Source organism: Panthera tigris, chromosome D2 (genome assembly GCF_018350195.1).
Source record: "Panthera tigris isolate Pti1 chromosome D2, P.tigris_Pti1_mat1.1, whole genome shotgun sequence".
Lineage (NCBI taxonomy): Eukaryota > Metazoa > Chordata > Mammalia > Carnivora > Felidae > Panthera > Panthera tigris.
The window spans coordinates 71,594,187-71,615,212 of NC_056670.1; the positions used below are offsets into that span (position 1 = coordinate 71,594,187).

The following is a 21,026-nucleotide window of genomic DNA, read 5'->3' on the forward strand; positions in this document are numbered from 1 at the left end:
TTTCTATGTCTGAGGATTCAAATCTTTGTTTACTTCTAAAAATTCACACTTATTATCCCTTTGAATTTTCTTCTCCCTCATTTTCTCTGTTCTCCCAACAAGATTCTGATTATATGCATGTTGGCCTTTCTCATCCTATCTGCAATATCTCTTAACCTCTCAGGTGTTTTTTCCATCACCTTCTCTGTGTTTCTTTTGACTTACTTCCTCAGGGCCTTATTCCAACTCACACATTTTTTTGTTAGGCAATATATAACTTGCTTTCTGCCCTATCCATTGTATTACTTTCAATACCTTCTTTTTTTTCATTTTTAAAAGTTCTGTTTTGTTCTTTTTTGAAGATGCTTAGCAGTTTTTGAAAGTCTCTTTTCTTGCTAGTTTTTATTATATCATATGTCATTCCAAACATAATTATTTTTATTTTATATCTGATCATTCCACTCTCTGAAATCCTTGGAAACCTAAATCTATTGCTTATTTCTGTTGGCTCTCACCCATTCTGGCATATTTCCTTGTGTATTTGGCGGTCTTTGTGAGCTCCTCTTTGTTGGATCTTAATCTGGGGTTTTCTATTGGCCTAAATAAAGAATGCTTTCCTCCAAAGAAGATTGCTTCTGCCAGAAACCGAGGGCTTGCCATAATTCTTTACCCACTTCTCCCAGGGTCCCTGGCGTAGTGCAGGAATCTCAAGCTCAGCTTTCTTATCTTTTGGGTTACTTAGATTAGCATTTGTCCTCAGGGCCGCCCCGCTTTATCCTTTGCTTGCTGCTCTACTACTCTCCTTTCCAGTTTTGACTGGTTGCCTTGGACAACTCCCTTACTGCCTGTAATGTCAGGAATGCGTTAAAAAGTATTAAGAATTTGGTTATTTTAGGGTGGGAAGACCTTACTCAACATGGCGGTTTGTCTTCTGTAGCAGCTCTGTTTTACCGGACAGAGGTTCTCTTTGTTTGGATGGCTCTTTCCCTGTCATTCGCTTGTTATTTTAAAAGGTCATCATTTTGAGACTCCAGTTTTGTCAACCTCTGAGGTCTCACTACTTGTTCATGGGCTGGTGGTATAGAAGCAGTCAAGCCACCAATTCCTTATTGACCTTCTTGTACTTCTAAGGCTCAGGAACAGGAAGGACTCCTACCACTGATTATGCTATTTTTTTTAGCCCTTGGAGGGCCGGACAATCCAAGCGTATTCTTTTAGGAAGTATATGGACTTTCCTCTCGGTGTTTTATAGATCTTTACAGACCAAACATCTGTAAAATCCTTATCCTCGTTTCTATGAACTTTCCCAGTCCGAAGAGGGCAACATCTGGCACAAGTTTCCTGAGCCAAAACTTCTACAGGCCACAAGCCCTATTTGCACGTAGTCACTCTTAGGTCCCAGGAGCCACGTACCTTAAAGAGGGAGATTATTTTCAGTTCGTGATAGAAAGAAACTGAGTTAAGGTCACATCTTCTCATATTCCTCATAACAAATGCTTTAGAAGATAGAGTATTTCTTATTTCAAGAAAAATATTTAAAATAAATAGGAGATTTTTATAGGCACAGCTTTAGTTCTTAAAGTATGGAAGGATCTGGATTCCCAGTTGTCTTTTCAAATTGCCTATATCTTTATTGTAAAATTATGAAAGACCTTTCATCACCAAGACCATTTAGCAGATGATGTTTTCAAAAATTGTTTTAGAAATACAAGATTTGGAATCATAACAGAATGTCCTGAATTTCATGAATGAATGGAGCATGAATTAAGATTTGAAGGTGATTCTTCAGAATTAACATGATATGAATAGAGCCTAACAACATGGTATGAATATACACTTAAATTATTGGAATCTGCATGGTCCTAATTTAATATGATCAGAAGACAGAATTTATTTAATCATGAAAAAGTTATTTGTTTACAATTTTTAGTAAATAGCTTTATAAATGCCCTAGGTAAACTATGTATAAGTAAAGTACTGCTAGTGTATTTCATACAGAATTCAGTGAGTTCAAAGCTAAATGTATATACATTTACATTTCTCATATATTTTCAAAATTAAAAATTTGTAAATGAAAGTTTTTGTTGAGACATTAAAACTTTATGGTTGTCTTCTCTTAATCATTTAAAATGATTTTTAAAATTTTTTTATGTTTATTTATTTTTGAGAGGGAGAGAGAGAGAGAGACACTGTGAGCTGGCAGAGAGAGAGGGAGACACAGAATCCAAAGCAGACTCCAGGCTCCGAGCTGTCAGCACAGAGCCCGAACGCGGAGCTCGAACTCATAGACTGCGAGATCATGACCTGAGCCAAAGTCAGATGCTTAACTGACTGAGCCACCCAGGTGCCCCATCTTAATCATTTAAAATGAATATAAACTATGATGGAGAAGAATGTAAAGATGAACAACAACAACAAAAGGGTATGCATTTTCACCTCTTAGTGGCTGATATGATAAACAGAAACATTGGCCAATACAAAGTCTTATAACCCTGAGCCCCTGTATTCATATTAGCTATCATTCAGCAGAGCAATACACCACTCAAGGGTATGGTCATATCACAGTTAAAGCAATACTAGCATAAATTATTTATATAGAGCAGTCCTTCAAGTTAGAAGTGGCTATGCAAAGTGAGGCTGTAATATAATTTATTAGAAAGTTGTGAGTGCAGTTTAGCAATTCTTGGGGGGTGGTCTTCCAGCTCTGAGTAAAAAAGACTGAATTTCCAACCCCATTCTCATCCTTCACCTACTCTTACATAAAACATTGGACCCATTAAAAAAAATGTGCTCAATAGATTGGGCAGATTACATATACTGCAAACAAAAATATTCCACAATCTGTGATGCACAGTACGGTATTTTTGAGTACTGTCAAAGACTTTTAATACTCACTATAATATATATGTTAAACTATTAATGTTTAATGAGTAACATAAAACTAATATTAATATCTTAATACTGATTACTCATAACAACAAAAAGCTTATTATAATGCTTTTGTCTCCTTATTCTAACTTTTTAGGTCACCTTCAAGCACTTTTTTGTGTCTGGAAGTATGCAATGGTTGTTTTCTTAGTTTTCTTTAAATATTTTATTAGGATGTAGTTCCCCATGACAGTTTTTATTACGTTAAATTTATGTTTCTGTAATACATTTTTTGCTTACATTTCATGTAAAATCAGTTACTAATTTAACCTTTATTTCCTCTTCCTTTCCATTGATAGATAATCTGATGAGGTTTATATCCTCAAGGGAATAACTGACTGTAAGAACTCTATAAAATGCTGTTAAATCAAATGGAAATCTCATAAAGTGATATCTCAGATATTAGAAGTGTAGTGCTAGATATTTTGTATGTAGAATCAGAGAAACTAATAATGTTATACTTTGGCCAAGTACACGTTTTCACACTTTGCTTTCTTAGAAAATAAAATAGCAACTAGGTAAAAATTTAGGATATTAAATCTGAAAACTTACATCAAATCTTAATATACATTTTCCTTTTACACAAGGCCATAATTCTATACTATTCATACAAAACACCTTTGTTGATACTTAAACCTTATAATTTTGTTCATGTTTATTGTAAGCCCCTTTTAATTTTTAGTGTATGAAGAAAGGTTGTGCATTAACCATTTATGTCATATAAAAATGGGCAGACTAAATATCATATAGGTAAGGTGTATGTGCAATTTTTCATGGAGAAGGAGTCATTATTTCTTAAGGTCTTTTTTTTTTATCTCCAATGCATCTTAGAAAACAAAAGCAAAATTAACATTATTTCATTTTTCCCTATTTCCTGATGGAAAATTTATCTTAGAAAGAAAATCTCTATTCTGTGAAAAACTGGTTCAACAAATGTTGACCAAACTTAACTGCTGCAAAGCAGTAAGGGAGAGGGATATGGAAAGCCATTGTCTCTATCTTCCAGAAATTTACAGACCAAAAGGAAATATAAGACATGTAAAAATGTGTCTAATAAAAAATACAGTGTGATTAATGCCAAAAGAAAAATAGACACAAAGAATAGGGAAAAAAAGAATTCAAAACTCAGGACGTTGATAAATGTTTCATGAGCGATTATGGTGGAAGATCTTGGCCTTTGAAAGTAGATAAAATGTCAATAAACAGAGACAAGAGTAGGTTTGAAATGTGAAGAGCAAAAAGACCGCCACACTGCAGGACCAGTAAGAGCAAAAGGCAGACACAGGAAAGAGTGTTGTATGTGTGTGCAGCAGTAGGAAGGCAGGATTAGCTTGCTGGAGAAGGAATTGTGGGAATCAAGATAGAAGATATTATGAAAGTCAATTTAAATGAGATGGCAAGGATCACACAAGATTTTTGAGCAGAATTTTCTGATTGATTTTAGAGAAATGATACTGGGAGCATTTTGTAGCATCACTGGTTTTGAAGAATGACTGAGAACGAGAAACATGTGAGCAAGTTAAGCCCCTAACTAGTTGCTGTCAAAATGTAAAGTAAATATATTGAAAACTGTGAAGAAGCAGAATTTATAGAACTAAACAATGAATTGAATATGGAAATCGAGACTGGGACAAAGGGAAAGGTCAGAATGCTGGGAATTCTTCATACACACTTGAAGTAATGGGAGTGAGAAGGGAAAAGAGAATCAAAGACAGAGTGTAGGAAAACTGCTATAATTAAAATGCTGGAGGCATATTGAAGGAAACAAAGTATCAAATGACAGCTTGAGAAAGACGCAAATTGAAAAAAAGAAGGTATGCCAGAAGGGATGAAGTGAGAAAAGATGCCACCCATTTCATACGCAGTCAAAGAATGTGGGAACTGAGGAGGGGAGGTGAAATCTGGTAATTATGCAGTCATTGGTGACTATTGAGAAAGTCAAATGAATGGCAGAAACCAGACAAAAAAGGCTGGTTGAAGATGAGAAAGTGGATGCAACAAGGCTAGACTACCATTTTCACATTGATAATGTTGAAAGGAAGGAAGGAGTTGAGATGGTAATTTAAGAAACTGGCAGATCCAAGAGAAAGTTCCTCTAGGAGAATTATTGAAGGGGGGAAAATGTATGTTAGCACAGAGGAGAAGTGAAAGCAGAGAGAGGATCAAAGAAACAAGTAAGAGAATTATTTGGGAGAGATAAGAAAATGGTGAGTAAAGACTAAAGGGAATTTGAGCAGTTTCATGTGATAGAAGTTTACCTTTGATGATGATCTTTTGTGTGCATGTGTGGTAATGTTGGAAGTAAGGTCACCTGCAGAGAGTACGCTATGGGTATAAGTGTGAGATTTAAGGATAATGGGGTGTCCAGGTGGCTAAGTCAGTTGGGCAGCCAACTCTTGGTTATATCTTGCAGTTTGTGGGTTTGAGCCCCACATAGGGCTCTGCAATGTCAGAGCAGAGCCTGCTTGGGATTCTCAGTCTTCCTCTCTTTCTGTCCCTCCCCCACTTGCTTGCTTTCTCTCTCTCAAAAATAAATAAATAAACATTAAAAAAAAGAATAATAGAAGAGATTTAGAACACTTATACGAGAGGCTCGATAGCAAGTGAAGACAGAAAACTGGGAGTTATCCAAGATTTGTCCTACCCTATTCTTCATCTATCAGTCATGGAGCCCTGTCAGTTGTACACCCAAAATAGATTTTAAATCATCACTTCATCCTACTGCTACTGCTGTAATTTCAAACCTTCAAAACCTTTTTCCTGAATGTATTGTGTGTCTCTCTTTATTGGTCTCTCTGCCTTTCTCTGCCTCCCTCTTCCAGCCTTTTTTCCACAGTGCTACCAAAGTGATCTTTTTAGGGTACAAATCTGCTTATGTCCCCCTGCTCAAAATTCTCCAAGGAATCATCTCTTATGGTAAAAATTCAAACTCCTTTGCATAAGGTACCATAACCTACAGCAATCCAGTCTGTTCCTTTCTATCCAATCATTTCTTGTTATCTCACTCAAACAACCTGATCCTCTCCCAACATCCTTGCCTCTATTTTTGTTTCTGTAATTCCCTTATCCTGTAAGAACTTGCCTATTTGGTAGAATGTGACTAATTCTAATAGTGTAAAGAAGGAGGAGGAGGGGGGGAAAGAAGAGGAGAAGAAATAGATGAAGAAGGAGAAAGAGAGGCAAAGGAGAAAGAAGGAGAAGAAGGAGGAAGAGAAAAAGAAGGAGGAGGAGGGAGAGAAGAGATGTATGAATAAGGAAAGAAATGAATGAAATACAGTATCTTAAGATGAAAAAAAGGATTGCTGAGCAGCAAGAAAAACCCAAAGGAACTTAGCATATGCAATAAGGACAATGACTTTGTCTTATAATGACCTTAAAGCTAGAATCAGAAGTGAGGAAAGAAGGGTGGGGTTCACTCAGAGTCAGATACTGGCAAAGTGAATAGAGAATCAAGTTTGTGAGGGATTCTGGGATTTTAGTATGAGAACCCCTTTTAAATTAGATGTGAGTGGGAGTAAGAAGGCGATGGTGAAGGCAAAATTCTGTGTCTGGCAATATGGATAGCTCAAGGAATAGAGAGCCGAGATTAATTTGTTAATTCATTATTTTCTTGCTAATCTAACGTTTACTGTGTTTCTTCTACTGTGTCAAGCTTTGAGAATGCAGAAATGAATATAGGAGCACAGACTCTACTCTCGTGAATAACAGTTTAATTAGGGGTGTGGGAGTAATTCAGTGTTTAAGATCTTAAAGAAATTTGAGTTGTAAAATAGTTGGGACTGCTTGATTTTGCCTTATTTAGTCATTGTTCTCAATTAGGTAGACCTGTGTTCTAAATACTCAGTTGTTTTACAACTTCTTTTACTTTAATACACAGAAACACACAAACAATATACCACCCTTAAAAAAAAATCAAACACTTTGTTTAGAAAAGATGATGATTTTGAAAAATGGTTAGAGATGGAGGGAGCCAAAACATAAGAGACTCCTAAAAACTGAGAACAAACTGAGGGTTTATGGGGGGTGGGAAGGAGGGATGGGTGGGTGGTGGTATTGAGGAGGACACCTGTTGGGATGAGCACTAGGTGTTGTATGGAAACCAGTTTGACAATAAATTTCATATTAAAAAATAAAATAAAATAAAAAATAAATTAAAAAAAAGAAAAGATGATTTTGAATGAACAGGCAAAACATCTTTTGGTAACCACAGTGGAAAATGTTGTTTAACCACTATGTTGTATACATATCCATATTTTATATACACATATTTTTGTCCTGGGGAAAAGGAAATGTAAATTATTATGTACTCTATGTGAATAAATACTGAGTATTACTAAACCTACATACTTTTAAAAATATATTTTTAGAGCAGTTTTGGGTTCATAGCAAAATTAAGAGGACAGCACAGAGAATTGCCATATGCCTACCCAGTACCCCTACACAAGCACAACGTAATTTTTTGTCTTATAGTTTCTTGCTATAATATTCACTTTTTCAAAATTATTGCATTTTTAAGGTATGTAATATATATGTGGCCCTTGATTCTCTTTTTGAAATGATATATTATGACTTCTTTGTGTATGCTTTTGGGAATTTTTAGAAAGTACATTTAAAAAATAAAATAATTTTATCTTATATAAACTGAATTTCAAGCAGTTCCATATAACTGTTAATGAAGTACATTTTAACAAAGTACATTAAATTTTGATAGCCTCATTCATTCAGCAAAATTAATAAATAATTTAAAATTTTGAAAATGTACAGTGCACAATGTGAGACATTGCAGACAACACGAAAATGTTTATGCTACAGTCAGTGGTCTAGAAATTCCTATCCTATGTATTCTTGAATCGTCAAGGCAGTATAGTTGTCATAACACACATTATTACTTTTTAAATAATGTTAGTTTCTTTCTGATTAGAAAATTCAAAAATTCTAATTATGGAAACTTTGGAAAATACAGAAAGGTATATTATAAAAATCAAAAGCCTCATCCATACTCCATCAGCTCTAACAAATGTTTACAGCCATGTTGAGACCACGTCTATCTAAATTAGAATGTGTTGGATGGAACTGGAGAGTGTGATGCTAAGTGAAATAAGCCATACAGAGAAAGACAGATACCATATGGTTTCACTCTTATGTGGATCCTGAGAAACATAACAGAAACCCATGGGGGAGGGGAAGGAAAGAAAAGAAAAAAAAAAAAAAAAGAGGTTAGAGTGGGAGAGAGCCAAAGCATAAGAGACTGTTAAAAACTGAGAACAAACTGAGGGTTGATGGGGGGTGGGAGGGAGGGCAGGGTGGGTGATGGGTATTGAGGAGGGCACCTTTTGGGATGAGCACTGGGTGTTGTATGGAAACCAATTTGACAGTAAATTTCATATATTAAAAAATAAAAAATAAAATAAAATAAAAAATAAATTAGAATGTGTTCACCACCACAGAAAGTTCCCTCATGCCCTTCTGTAGTTGGTACCATCCTTCTACCCCAAAGCCCTGCCAACCACTGGTCTGATTTGTTGCTGTGGTTTTGCCTTTTCCAGAAAGTCATATAAATGGAAACATGTACTATGTAGCCTTTGGTATCTGGCTTCTTTCACATGCCTTCAAGATCTATCCATGTCATTTTAGGTGTCAGTAATCTGTTCTGTTGCCAAGTAGCATTCCATTATATGGATGCGCTACAATTGGTTTATCCAATCACCAAGGGATGGTGATTATATTAAATTATTATATTATATTATATTATATTAGAAATAATTTAGATTATTTCCAATATGGGGCTATTGTGAATAAAGCTATCATTAACACTTGCATACAGCTCTATCTATGGAAATACGTTTTTATTTTTCCTGGGTAAATATCAGCAAAATTGTGGGTCATATGGCAAAAGTATATTTAAATTTAATTATTTTCAAAAGTGGCTGTACCATTTGTGTTCCTGTCAGGAGTGTATAAAAGTTCCCAATGCTCTGCATCTTTATCAGCACCAGGTATTGTTGATTTTATTTTGTATTTTTTTTATTCTAATAGGTGTGTGGTGGTATGTCACTGTTGTATTTGATTTTAAGGAGACCTAAATTTCTTTCCGTATAGATGAGGCCTGCCTACCCATTTGTAGGGGTGCATATCTGTAAATGTTTATTTTTCCATAGACGTATAGATGCATAGACATTAACGAGGGATATTCTGAAATAAAAGACAGGAAGCAGGGTATATCTAATATGTGCCTATAAAACAAGAATTCAGAAAGTGACTTTGAGAAAAATAGCTTTGTAAAATAGTTGTATTTTTCTAGCTTCCTGTGAGGCCCTCTTTAGTGAAATAACTCTATTAAATACAAAATAAAATATTAATATCGAAGATTAATTTTTAACACTTATAATAAAAAAATTAAGCATACAGAGAAATAGAAAAATGAATCATATCGCTTAGCATTAGCAAGTGGTGACTCATGGCCGATCTTGTTTCAGCTCTATCCTCTCTTCCCCCAAACCCCACTAGTGATTATTTTGAAGCCGAATCCCAGGCACCAAAGATTAAATTTTAATTTAATCTCTGAGTTCTTGATTTATCATATTAGCATTAAAAATAACTGTTTAAAATGTTTAAATTTTAAAAATTAATTTCTAGTATTTATCTCTAAGGTTTTACTAGTTTTTTTTTTTTTTGGTTTGACCTATTTATATGTAAAGTATTTGCTAGTTATATTATTACAGGCATTTATTCAATAAGCAATGGGAAATCACCATACGTGAATAGAAATAAAAACTCATTAAGTGAAATTGTTTTGTTTCATTGGCATATTGTATATATAGTTTCTTTAATAGCGTTGTATAGACCTCAAATTAAAACAACTGCAGATTTTGCTTAATTAAAGGTGCTACTAAAGTTAACAATATAGGCCATTTGATGTATTTTTTTACTTAGTATATTATATTTTTAAAATTATACATTGAGTATAATCCTAGGATACTTTCCTAATTCCTATTATAGTACCGATCTAATTTTTCTCATTTCTTCATTTCTCAAATGAAGTACATAACCCATTTTAATTAAGAATAAAAAAGAAAAAGGAACTTCACATCATTAGGAATCCTGATTTTTGCCACTCTAACAAAAAAGACCGTGAGCAATGTGAGATTAGTCAGATGTGAGGCATGATAAGCAACCATGTTAGGGACCACCTATGACTAACTACAATAATTGGGGAAGTAACCTTGACATATTTCAGTCCAAGTATGAGTCTCTGTAGTTTATTATGTTCCAGACAGTATCCATTACCAAAGATGTAGGGCCAAATTAACTTTAATGTTGCTCTCTTCACAAGACATTCCATAGCTAGCAATAACATTAAGATAATGCTGTTAAAATAAGAATTTCAATTATAAGGCAGATGAGACTGTGAAAAACATGACAGCCTTAATGAGAAGTAGGAGTTGGTATTCACTTTGATAAGGAACATAGTTATCACAGATAGAAAGGAAAGAAAATACAGCCTATAGCCTTTTCTTACTGTGTCATGTCGTCCTCCACTGATAACAGCCTTGGGTTCAAATTCGTTTTTATTCATTTCCCAGACTGGTATTCGGATGATGATCCTGTGGATCTTTCAGCTGCAGTTCGAATACCTTCCATGTCTGTAGTGCTTCATTTTCCCAAATAGTCGAAAGCATTTCATCTTACGTGTTCTTACCTCATCTTTGTTAACATAAGAAAGAGAATCAAGATGTTGGTCTTGCAGGTGTGAAAACTGGATCAGTAACTCAGTGGTAACGTTGGGAATAGATTCAAATTACTTGAAGATCATCCAGTGGTTACTGGGGGGTCTGATTTTAACCAAGACATGTAATAAATATGACTCAAGTGCGGTATCATTGTATGTGTTGTATTACACATGCCCTTGTTTTTGACTTTACAGTGGTAGAGAAAGAAGGGACTTGTGCATATCTCTGTATGCACAGTATACAGTAAGATCAGAAGAAAAAAGTCTCCATTGATAGCTATTTATTTTATCTGTTTACTGATAGCTCGCCCCTAAACCTGCAAGCACTCCTATGCTAGCTGTCCTACTAACTTTGTTGGTCAAACCTGTGAGTTGTGGACAGTACAGTGTTATCAAGGTGCTCCTGGTGTGGTTTAACACAGAATCCTATGCCTAGGCAAGCTGCCTGGCAGCACAGTTCCCTATCCTGAAGCTTCAAGGCTGTTTTATACAATTAAGGAAGGATAAGAGGGCATCCTGCTCATCTGATTTATAATCCACTTAGTGTTTAGTGTTAGTCATCGGCTGCATCATTTTTGTCTTCCTGTTGTAAATTGTTAGGGATTATAGTTTCTTCTTGTTCACTTTGAATTTTCACATTTCATGTGCAAATGCAGATTTTTCTTTGCATAAAGAATAAGCCTATATGATAATTTTGGCTATTTTTAGAGGTTTGGAACTCTTTTCTGCTTCTGGAAAAGCCTAGGTTCTTTTGGTTTTAATTCACCCCATATATCACCATTTATTTAACAATTATATAATTAATATAAGCATTTTTTCTCAATTCCCTTATAAATATATTTCTAATAAAGCATTTCCACCCATATTGCTTGCTCTAGAGCAGGACCAATTTTCATAGTCCTTACTACAATATGCTGTAAAATACTCATAATGTTTGCGCTGTCGACTCTCATATTTACTTAATCTATCATCACAGGGAGCATGGCCGATGCCTTTAAGTGAACCAATCGATTATACAGCATTATGTTTAGCTTCCACAAGCAGAAATTTCATTTTATCCCTTAGGAACCTTAATTCTGGAAATGAGCATTCCATCTAGATTCAGAATGTTCATTTATTAAATGCAAATATATTTTAGCTTACATAATACATATTTAAATGATAGAATTATAGAGTAACAATAAAATGTATAAGGTAATTTATTAGCATCTATGATGATTTTAAATATAATAAAAAATGAAACTGATTTAAATTACAAATATTACAGAAAATCTTTCAAGGTGAACCACAGATCTCAAAGGCAAAGTCGATGTTCTTAAATTAATCAGCTAGTTAATATGTTGTGTAACAAACTAAAATATAGTACCATATTAGTGGAGAAACTTTGCTTAACAGATCTTACACTTTTTAAATGTAAGAACATAGTGGATTTCGACCATATTCTTAATATTTCATATCTGTTTTTTATCATACTTATTTTATTTTCTTTCCTTCTTTATCACTGGAAACAATGAACCAACAATTCCAAAATAAGGAAAGCTGTTTTTCTTCTTGATCACTTATTTTTGTCCTGTTAAAAACAATCTTAACATATAGATTCATATATATAAAAATTAGTCTTCATACACAATAAAAAAGTGAAGTATAGAAATGGTAAAAGACAGATAAACAGTTGCAGTGTTGAATAAAAAACTATGTTTTTTAAACCAAATTATCACCTTCAGACTTGTAATTAGTATTATCCCTCTTAAAATGATGTTTAAGACTGAGATTTTGAAAATGGTATTTCAGCTCTCATGCATTCCTTTTGGTGGAGAATAGCTTGTTCAGCTCATTATTAATCGGTTTTAGACCTTAGTAACATGTACATCTCTCAGATGAATGTTTTTTTAGAATTGAAAGAGAAATAAAGAGGAATGAAATCAAGACCAATAGTGTAATCATTTTACCTCCAACACTAAGAACATTAAGTTTGAAGTCAGAAAACTTAATTTCAGTTTTAGTTCTACTTTTTACTTATGTGTACGTGACCTCCAGAAAGTAACTTAGACGTTTCTGAGCTTTAAGTTCCTCATTTATATAATACAGGTCAGAAATACCCTCTCTGCCCATCATTCAGTTTTTGTTGGGTCAGATAAGGTTTGCTGCATCTAGATGGCAAACTCAAACATGTTTGCTATCCAAACATACAGTATTCTAACAGACTTACTGTCCAAGATTTTCATTGATACATTTAAAGTAATGATTTATTGATTATCATCATGGTGCAAGAAACACTGACAGACACTAGGGAAATAAAAGTGAGTAATAATACTAATACTCTAATTTCAGTCATTGATTTTAATTGACTTGTTGTTGGTGGACTGTTTTCCAAGTACAAGTAATTATTATATTGGGAAGAGATATAATAGAAAGAAAGATAAAAAATAGAATTAAAAATATAGATATAGATCTATGGAAATTTAGCATATAGAAAGTGGCGCATATGAATCAGTGTGGAAAAATGGGCTTCTCAGTAAATGGCATATATTACTAGAAAAAAAACAAAGGTGAATTGCTCTATAGCCTCAGAGTGGCCAAAAATTTCCTATGACTCAAAATATAGAAGCAACAAAGGAAAAGATTAATAAAGTGACTTTATAAGAAATATTAAAAATTGTCCATGGCCCCCAATCTTAAAAGGTAAAATAAAATATGTGAAAATATTTGAAGTTTATATCATGGACAGAGGGCTGATATACCTAGAACATAAAGAACTTTTAAAATTAAAGGGAGGGGCTCCTGGTTGACTCAGTCAGTTAAGCATCCAACTCTTGATTTTGGCTCAGGTCATGATCTTACAGCTCATGAGTCTGAACCCCACGTCAAGCTCTGGAGCTTGCATGAGAGTCTGGAGCCTGCATGAGATTCTCTCTCTCCTTCTCTCTCTGCCCCTTCCCTGCTCATGTGTACATGTTCCCTCTCCCTCTCTCTCAGAATACAGAAATAAAAATAAAAAAATGAAAGGGAAATAAAAATCCAACAACTCTACAAAAAACGGGCAAAAGATATAAACAGCTCACAGGGGAAAAAAATTCAGAAGGCACAGAACGTGGGAAGATATGTTCAAATTTACTCATAATAAAAAATGTTATTAAAATGAACTGAGATCATCATTGATTGTCAGTAAGATTGTAAAAAATCTGAAAGATTGACAACATACTTGTGGTAGGTAGAATATTGACTCCGAAGGTGTCTACATCATAATTCCCAGCGTCACATGGCAAAAGGGACTTTGTAGATATGATCAAATTGAGGATTAGGAGATTCGAAGATGACTCTGGATTATCCAAACAGACTTAATGTAATTACAAAGATCTTTACCTTATTAGTGAAAGAAGAGGCAACAGAGTCAGTCAGAGGAATGGGATGAGGGAAAGAAAGGTCAGAGAGGTGATTTCTGGCTTTCAAAACAGAAAGAGACCACAAAGCAAGGAATGTGGAGAGTTCTTGAAATGGAAAAGACAAGGAAACAAATTCTCTGGAGCCTCTGGAAGGGATACAGTCCTGCTGACATCTTGATTTTAGCCCAGTGAGACTTATTTTTTGACTTCTGATTTCCAGAACCATAAGGTAATAAATTTATATTATTTTAATCTACTACATTTGTAGTAACTTGTTACTGTATCAATAGCCAATAAATACAGTTCTCTAAGAGGAAGGTTGTGAGCAAACAGGCACTTTCATATCTTTTGGGGTATGGAAATTGTATAGTGGCTTTGGAGGATAATTTTGCTATATTTATATGTATATACTTACCCTTCGATCTTGCAAACCCTTCTCTGCCACTGTCAAAAACATGAAAAAATATGCAGGAAGCTATTGCAGCACTATTTGTAATAGCAAAAATGACTGGTAACAGTCCATATATCCATCAATAGTGGAGTGGTTGAATTAAGTGTGATACAACATTGTACTATTCAGTCATTAAAAATAGTGTTCCCATATTTTCCTATGAAATGATCTCAGGCAATATTGTTAAGTGCAAGTAGCAAGGTAGAATAGATGTATATTTAGTATCTTACTATTTAGCTAATAAGGAGGAGAATATAAGTATATATAAATGCACACATGTTTTCTTTTAAAAATTAAAGGGCATGTATGTATGTTTGCTGGTTATTGATAGGGAGGAAAAGGGAATAGCGTGAAGGGAACAAGGATGGATAGTATACTGAAGTGTACTTTGTTTTGTAGATCTGACCCTGGAACCATAAAAATGTCTTAAAATTACAAAGCATAATTAAATAAAAATGAGAAAGAGCCCACCCCACCCCCATTGACTTAAATAGAGATTGAGTCAGTGGCAAAATCACACAGACAGAACTATTTCAAGTGATTTTTTTAATGTACAGCCTTATTATATATCCTTAGTGGGGATATACTCTTTTGACAAAAAAAAAAACAAATAAATTTTTATTAATTGTATTTTCAGATAGAATGTATAATTTATATTTAAATTATACTGTAGCATAAAAGTAATTATCAATGTCATTAGGTATCAAGATTTTTAATGTAAGAGAATAAAGATTTTAAAAAACTCAAAGAAGTTAAGTAAAAAAACTTAATTTCAGTTGGTAATATCACCATGAATTCATGGTATATTTTTTATCTTTAAAAAATTCTCTGTAGGGAGGGCGCATTGATATTTTACACAGATCCCCCTTTATTGAAGATGCGTTGCCCTGCTTCTTGGAATGCTGTTGACTACCCTCAGATATCAGCTTTTTCAGGGATTACCATAAAAACAGAGCTGCCTTGCCCAAGGTCCTGATGCTTCCCAGGGCAACAAGTATAAAGGAACTGATCCTTGAAGAGGTATAAAGACCTGACCCTTTGGTCCAACTTGATTATTGAAAAACTATTCTTGCTGCAGATCTCCACATGGGTCTGCATCACAGTTTATCCCTTTCCCTCTATCCAATTCCTTACTTTCCCTTTCTTTTTTTTTTTTTTTGTTTTGTTTTTTTAAGTTCATAAGAACTCCATCTTCCAGAGAGTCTGCCTCTCTGGGAATAAATATATGACACTGAGCTGTGTTACCTAAAATTTCCTAGGACAGTGACCAACCCAGTAGCAATATATACCTCTTATATCCAGAATGAGATCTCTAAATACCATTCCCCATCAGGCATCCTTAGATAAATGTCTGATTACAGGTCTGGGACAAGCAAAACACAAAGAAGCCATCAAAGGCTTTTTTGTCATTGGAAGAACTGAGGAGCCAATCTGAAGACATTCTCATAGTTCAAAGAGAGTAAAATTTGAAAAATTAACTAATATTAACAAAAAGTATTACTATGACTAATTGAAACACATCAGAAATGTTAAAAGTTGTGCATTTATAAGGATAATAAAAATCATCATGTTTGGAGAATGCTAGCAAGTAATTTTTTGAAATTGGGAAGTAAAGGGAAATAAGTGTTAGACTATTTTACCTGTACAACTTACATAAAAACTCTCAGTAAATTAAGAACAACTTCGTCAACTTGATGAAGAATACTGCAAAAAACCTACAGCTAACATAATGCTTAATGGTGAGAAACTTGAAGCATTCCCACTAAGAATAAGTACAAGGTAGGGAGGTCCCCTTATCACTACCCATTTTCAACATTGTACTGGAAGTTGTAGCAATGCAATATGACAAGAAAAGGAAATAAAGGTATACAGATTGGGAAGAAAGAAATGAAACTATCTTCACACATGACATGATTGTCTGTGCGGAATATTCAAAAGAATCAACAAAAATATTCCTAGAATGATAAACAATTATAGCCAGATTTAAAGATGCAAGGTTAATGTACAAAAGTCAGGTGCTTTCCTATATACCAGCAATGAATAAGTGGAATTTGAAATAAAAGATACAATACTATTTACACTACTGCTGCTCAAAATGAAATACTTAGGTATAAATCTAACAAAATATGTACAAGATCTGCATGAGGGATACTATAAAACTCTGAGGAACAAAATTAAAAAAAAAGAAGTAAATGGAAAGATATTCTGTGTCCATGGATAGGAAGAATCAATACGTTAAGATGTCAGTTCTTCCCGACTTGATCTATAGGTTAAAAGCAATCCCAATCAAAATTCCAGGAGGTTATTTTATAGATATTGACAGACTGATTATTCTGATTCTTTGTGTGGAGAGGCAAAAGACCCAGAATAACCAACAGAATATTGAAGAACAAAGTTGGAGGCCTGAAACTACCCAACTCCAAGACTTACTACAAAGCTACAGTAACGAAGACATTGTATAATTGGCAAAAGAATACACAATTGTATCTGTGGAATGTAATAGAGAGTCCAGAAATAGACCCACATAAATATAGTCAATTGATCTTTAACGAAGGAGCAAAGGCAATGCAATGCAGCAAAGATAGTCTTTTCAAAAAAATTTTTTTTAATCTTTAGTTTTGAGAGAGTGAGAGAGATACAGAGCGAGAGCAGGGGAGGAACAGAGAGAGAAGAAGACACAGAATCCGAAGCAGGCTCCAGGCTCTGAGCTGTCAGTACAGAGCCCAAGGTGGGGCTCGAACCCACGAACCATGAAATCATGACCTGAGCCGAAGTCGGACACTCAACCGACTGAGCCACCCAGGCGCCCCAAAGATAGTCTTTTCAATAAATGGTGCTGGAACAACTGGACATCCACATGCAGAAAATGTGAATCAGGACACAGAGGACATTTGTAAGAATGAATGAGTGAGAGCAAGTGAAAACCAGTGAGAACCATTGCCCTAAATGTTAGCCTAGCAAAGTTCTAATTAGGTATGTTCTGATTAGTATGTTATGTTTTATATACAAAAAGTAAAGAGAGTGATTTCTAAGGCATTTTATGATATAGTCAGTAACTTTAAGTAAATAGGATTTTCTAATTGTGAACATATGAAATTGTTCTGATAAAACTTTAAAGAAATAAAAATGTGAATTTTAGTCATAATAAATGTGAATATATATGAGATGTTTTCCATTACCTATCACATATGATTTATTCAGTTAATGCTTTCCACAAACATTGCTCATCACCCTATTCTTTTTATCAAAAAAAGGCCAAATTTGTACTAAATATGTTTGTGTTTTGGTTTTCATTTTTTTTTTATTTTACAAATATTAAGTAAATTTTTGGAGGAAAACATTTACTTTTATTTTAGCTCTAGTACATTTAATATCATCTCATAGATTTTTGAAAATAATTACATGACATTTTCTTCCTAAAAAGCAGTATATGAATGAAAAATATTTTTTTATATTTTTCCACTGAATTTTATTTTTTAATGTTTATTTATTTTGAAAGAGAGAGAGTGCATATGTGCAAGTGGGGGAGGGGCAGAGAGGGAGAGAGAGAACCTCAGGCAGGCTCCACGCTGTCAGCACAGAGCCAGATGGAGGTCTCAACCCAGAACCGTGAGATCATGACCTGAGCCGAAATCAAGACTCCCGAGGCTTAACCAACCGAGGCACCCTTGATGTTGAATTTTAAATTAAAATAATTCCAAACTAATTTCCAACATACCTAAATAATATGTCTAGAAGCTTTTCAAGTACTGAATAAATTAGGAGCCTGGGTGGCTCACTTGGTTAAGAGTCTGACTCTTGATTTTGGCCCAGGTCATGATCTCACGGTCATGAGATCAAGCACTGCATTGGGCCCCACAATGGGTGTGGAGCCTGCTTAAAATTCTCTCTCTCTCCCTCTGTCCCTCCCCTGTTTGCCCACACTTTCTCTCTCTCTCTCTCTCTCTCTCTCTCTCTCTCTCTCTCCTCATAAAATAAAATAAAATGATTTGTAATTTATGTTTATTACTTTTTAGTGCATATCATTTTCTGTTATCCTATTACGCTTGATTAAAAAAGATAAATATAAATGTTGTGTCATCATTAGTATAATGAAACTATTCAATTTTAAACACCTTTCTTTCATAACAAAACAGGTATCTATTATACATAACATTACAGTTTCTTGCTATCTATGCATAAAGCAAATGCATGTCTTATATATTGGATGCAAGATAACAAAAACAGAAGATAGTAGCTGGAATTTTTTGTTCCACTTGTCTGAAAGGTTATCAAGTAGTAAGTAATGCCAGCAGAGCATGAAAATGACCAGTAATTCAAGAATAAATTGGACAAGGTATAGTTTGTTGTATTTTTAACTACAGATGGCTGGTCAATAGCTGTACTCAATTTGCTGTTGTTTCCCCCTGGAAAGCTCAGTTTGTTAGCTTTAGGATAGGCTCAGTCAATGGATTCTTTTTTTACTAAGAGAAATGATCCATGGGCGGTCCCCCAAGGAGTAAAATCATGAGAAAACACAGGCAGCCTTTCATGCCGTACAGCACAACTAGGGAAGTAAGACTCTGACCTATTTGAGATAGAGTTTCAAAGACCGTGCGTTTGGAGCTCTTTTAAAAAAATCAATTCACATTATCAAAAGAAAGCTGAAAATGATAGCAAAAGGCTGTATTTATTAGAAAAACCTTTGTTATAATAATAGATTATTTGAAGTGCTTGAAATTGGCCTCAAGTAATATTAAAATATATATTAAAGAAGACCATAATTATACTTTGTTAGTTTGCCTGTTTTGTGGGTACCTTTTGCCGTGTCCTAACAGAACAATTTGAAGGGTGGTGAAGACACACAGACTTGGGTGAGATAAGCAGAAACATGCATTCATTGGTAGTATGTGACTTGACTTAGGAAAAAGGATGTAGTACCTGGTGATCTCTACCTCTATGTATGTATGTATATAGATGTGTGTGTTGATAAAACACAAAAACCATAAATAATTTTACCCTGTTAAATACTGCTGACAATTCTTCATTTGGGCTAATGAGAATGAAGAGCATTGTCCTTTTTGACAAAAATTGTTGTTGTTGTTGTTGTTGTTGTTGTTTTGTGTCCGATTTTCAAAAAAGAATTGAAGTGACTTAGAAAGAGATAGACAAAATAAAAGCACAGTTTTTGTTGTTGTTGTTGCTGCTGCTTGCTGCTTGTTGTGTTTTTGTTTTAAGAAAAGAGTGGCGTATTAGAATAAGCTTTGGAGTCAGACAGGCTTTGCTATAAATCCCACCTCTTTTCTCTTATGTTTGTGTTGGTAGGTTAATTCAGTTCTTTGTGCTTTGCTTCCTTAAACTAAAACAGACACAGGAATGGCTACCTCAGGATTGTCATGATAATTAAATGAGCCAAAATTGGGAAAATACCTAGCACAATACCTAGAAAAAAGAATGAGCTCAATAGTGAACATTTCTTTCCCTCTTGTTTTCCCTTTCCTAAGGGGATGGAGATTTCAAGGAAGCTTGCCCAGAAGGCTGTTTTCTCTCTCTTCCATCAAAGCATTATCTTTTAAGTATGTAAGATCACAGTAATGAAAGAGTATCCAAGTTTTGTATGAAGAAATCAGCAACATTCATTTATTCGCTGAAATTTTTTTTGAGCACCTACTTTGTGTAAGACACCTGGCAGTTGAAATGCCCCAACCTCTCAGCAAGAAGGACCCTTGCGTTTCGGAAAAAGGAATTTAAAAAACAAAACAAACAAAACAAAAAACCCTCAATTTTCTTCTTCCCTCCTATTTTTAAAACTCTCAGTAGATATATCATTAGGTCTGAGAGTTGTACTCAACCTGACTGAGACCACACTGCTGACTTCTTCACAAAGTCTGCTTGGTCTTTTGGCAGATTTGCTAAGATTTGTGTGACCTCATCCATGATGTCGTTGAAAATATATAGATGAGACATATTAATTGCAGAAAATCTAGTACTTTGTAAGTAATAATGAAAGTTCAAGGTTAAGGATTCATTGATAGGATAGTCACTTAATGTGAAAACAAATGACACAGTGGTATAGAACTCAGTATCTGAGAAAACAAGTCAGGACTTATAAATTCTTTATTTAGGATCAGCTTGGGGGACTGAAATTTACTATTTACTCAATTTCTCTTGATTAAAACATGAGTTGGGGGAAAAGGGTGCTTTTACATCCCATCTAAAGACAAGCATCTCAAAAATACTATAGAAAAGTATAATTAAAAAATTACTCCATACTGTAGAAAGTAACTATCAATAATTTATATTGACAGGTTCTAACAACAGGAAAACATTTAAATTTAAGCAGTTAATCATTCAAATCATTCTGTAACCACTTTATTTTCTAATTTCTTTACTGACTTAGAAAATGACAGCTTATAATTTTTATTTTTATTCATTTATTTTTAAAACAGCATTATTGAGATATAATTCACATACCATGCATTTCACTAATTTAAACTGTGCAGTTCAATGGTTTTTAGATATTCACAGATATGTGTGGTCATTACCACAGCCAGTTTTAGACCGTTTAGTCCACTTA

General features: G+C 34.2%; 1 protein-coding gene, 1 non-coding gene and 1 pseudogene across 5 annotated transcripts in view; 2 read left to right on the top strand and 1 right to left on the bottom strand.

Annotated features, from left to right (window-relative positions):
- ATRNL1 (attractin like 1) overlaps positions 1-21,026 on the top strand; it is a 757,637-nt gene that overhangs the window by 528,002 nt on the left and 208,609 nt on the right. The gene's annotated exons all lie outside the window — the stretch shown is intronic.
- The window catches only part of LOC102967319, a 37,158-nt pseudogene continuing 17,027 nt past the window's right edge, over positions 896-21,026 (top strand).
- TRNAR-UCG lies at positions 17,191-17,275 on the bottom strand. The gene has a single exon. It is a non-coding gene; the product is annotated as a tRNA-Arg (tRNA).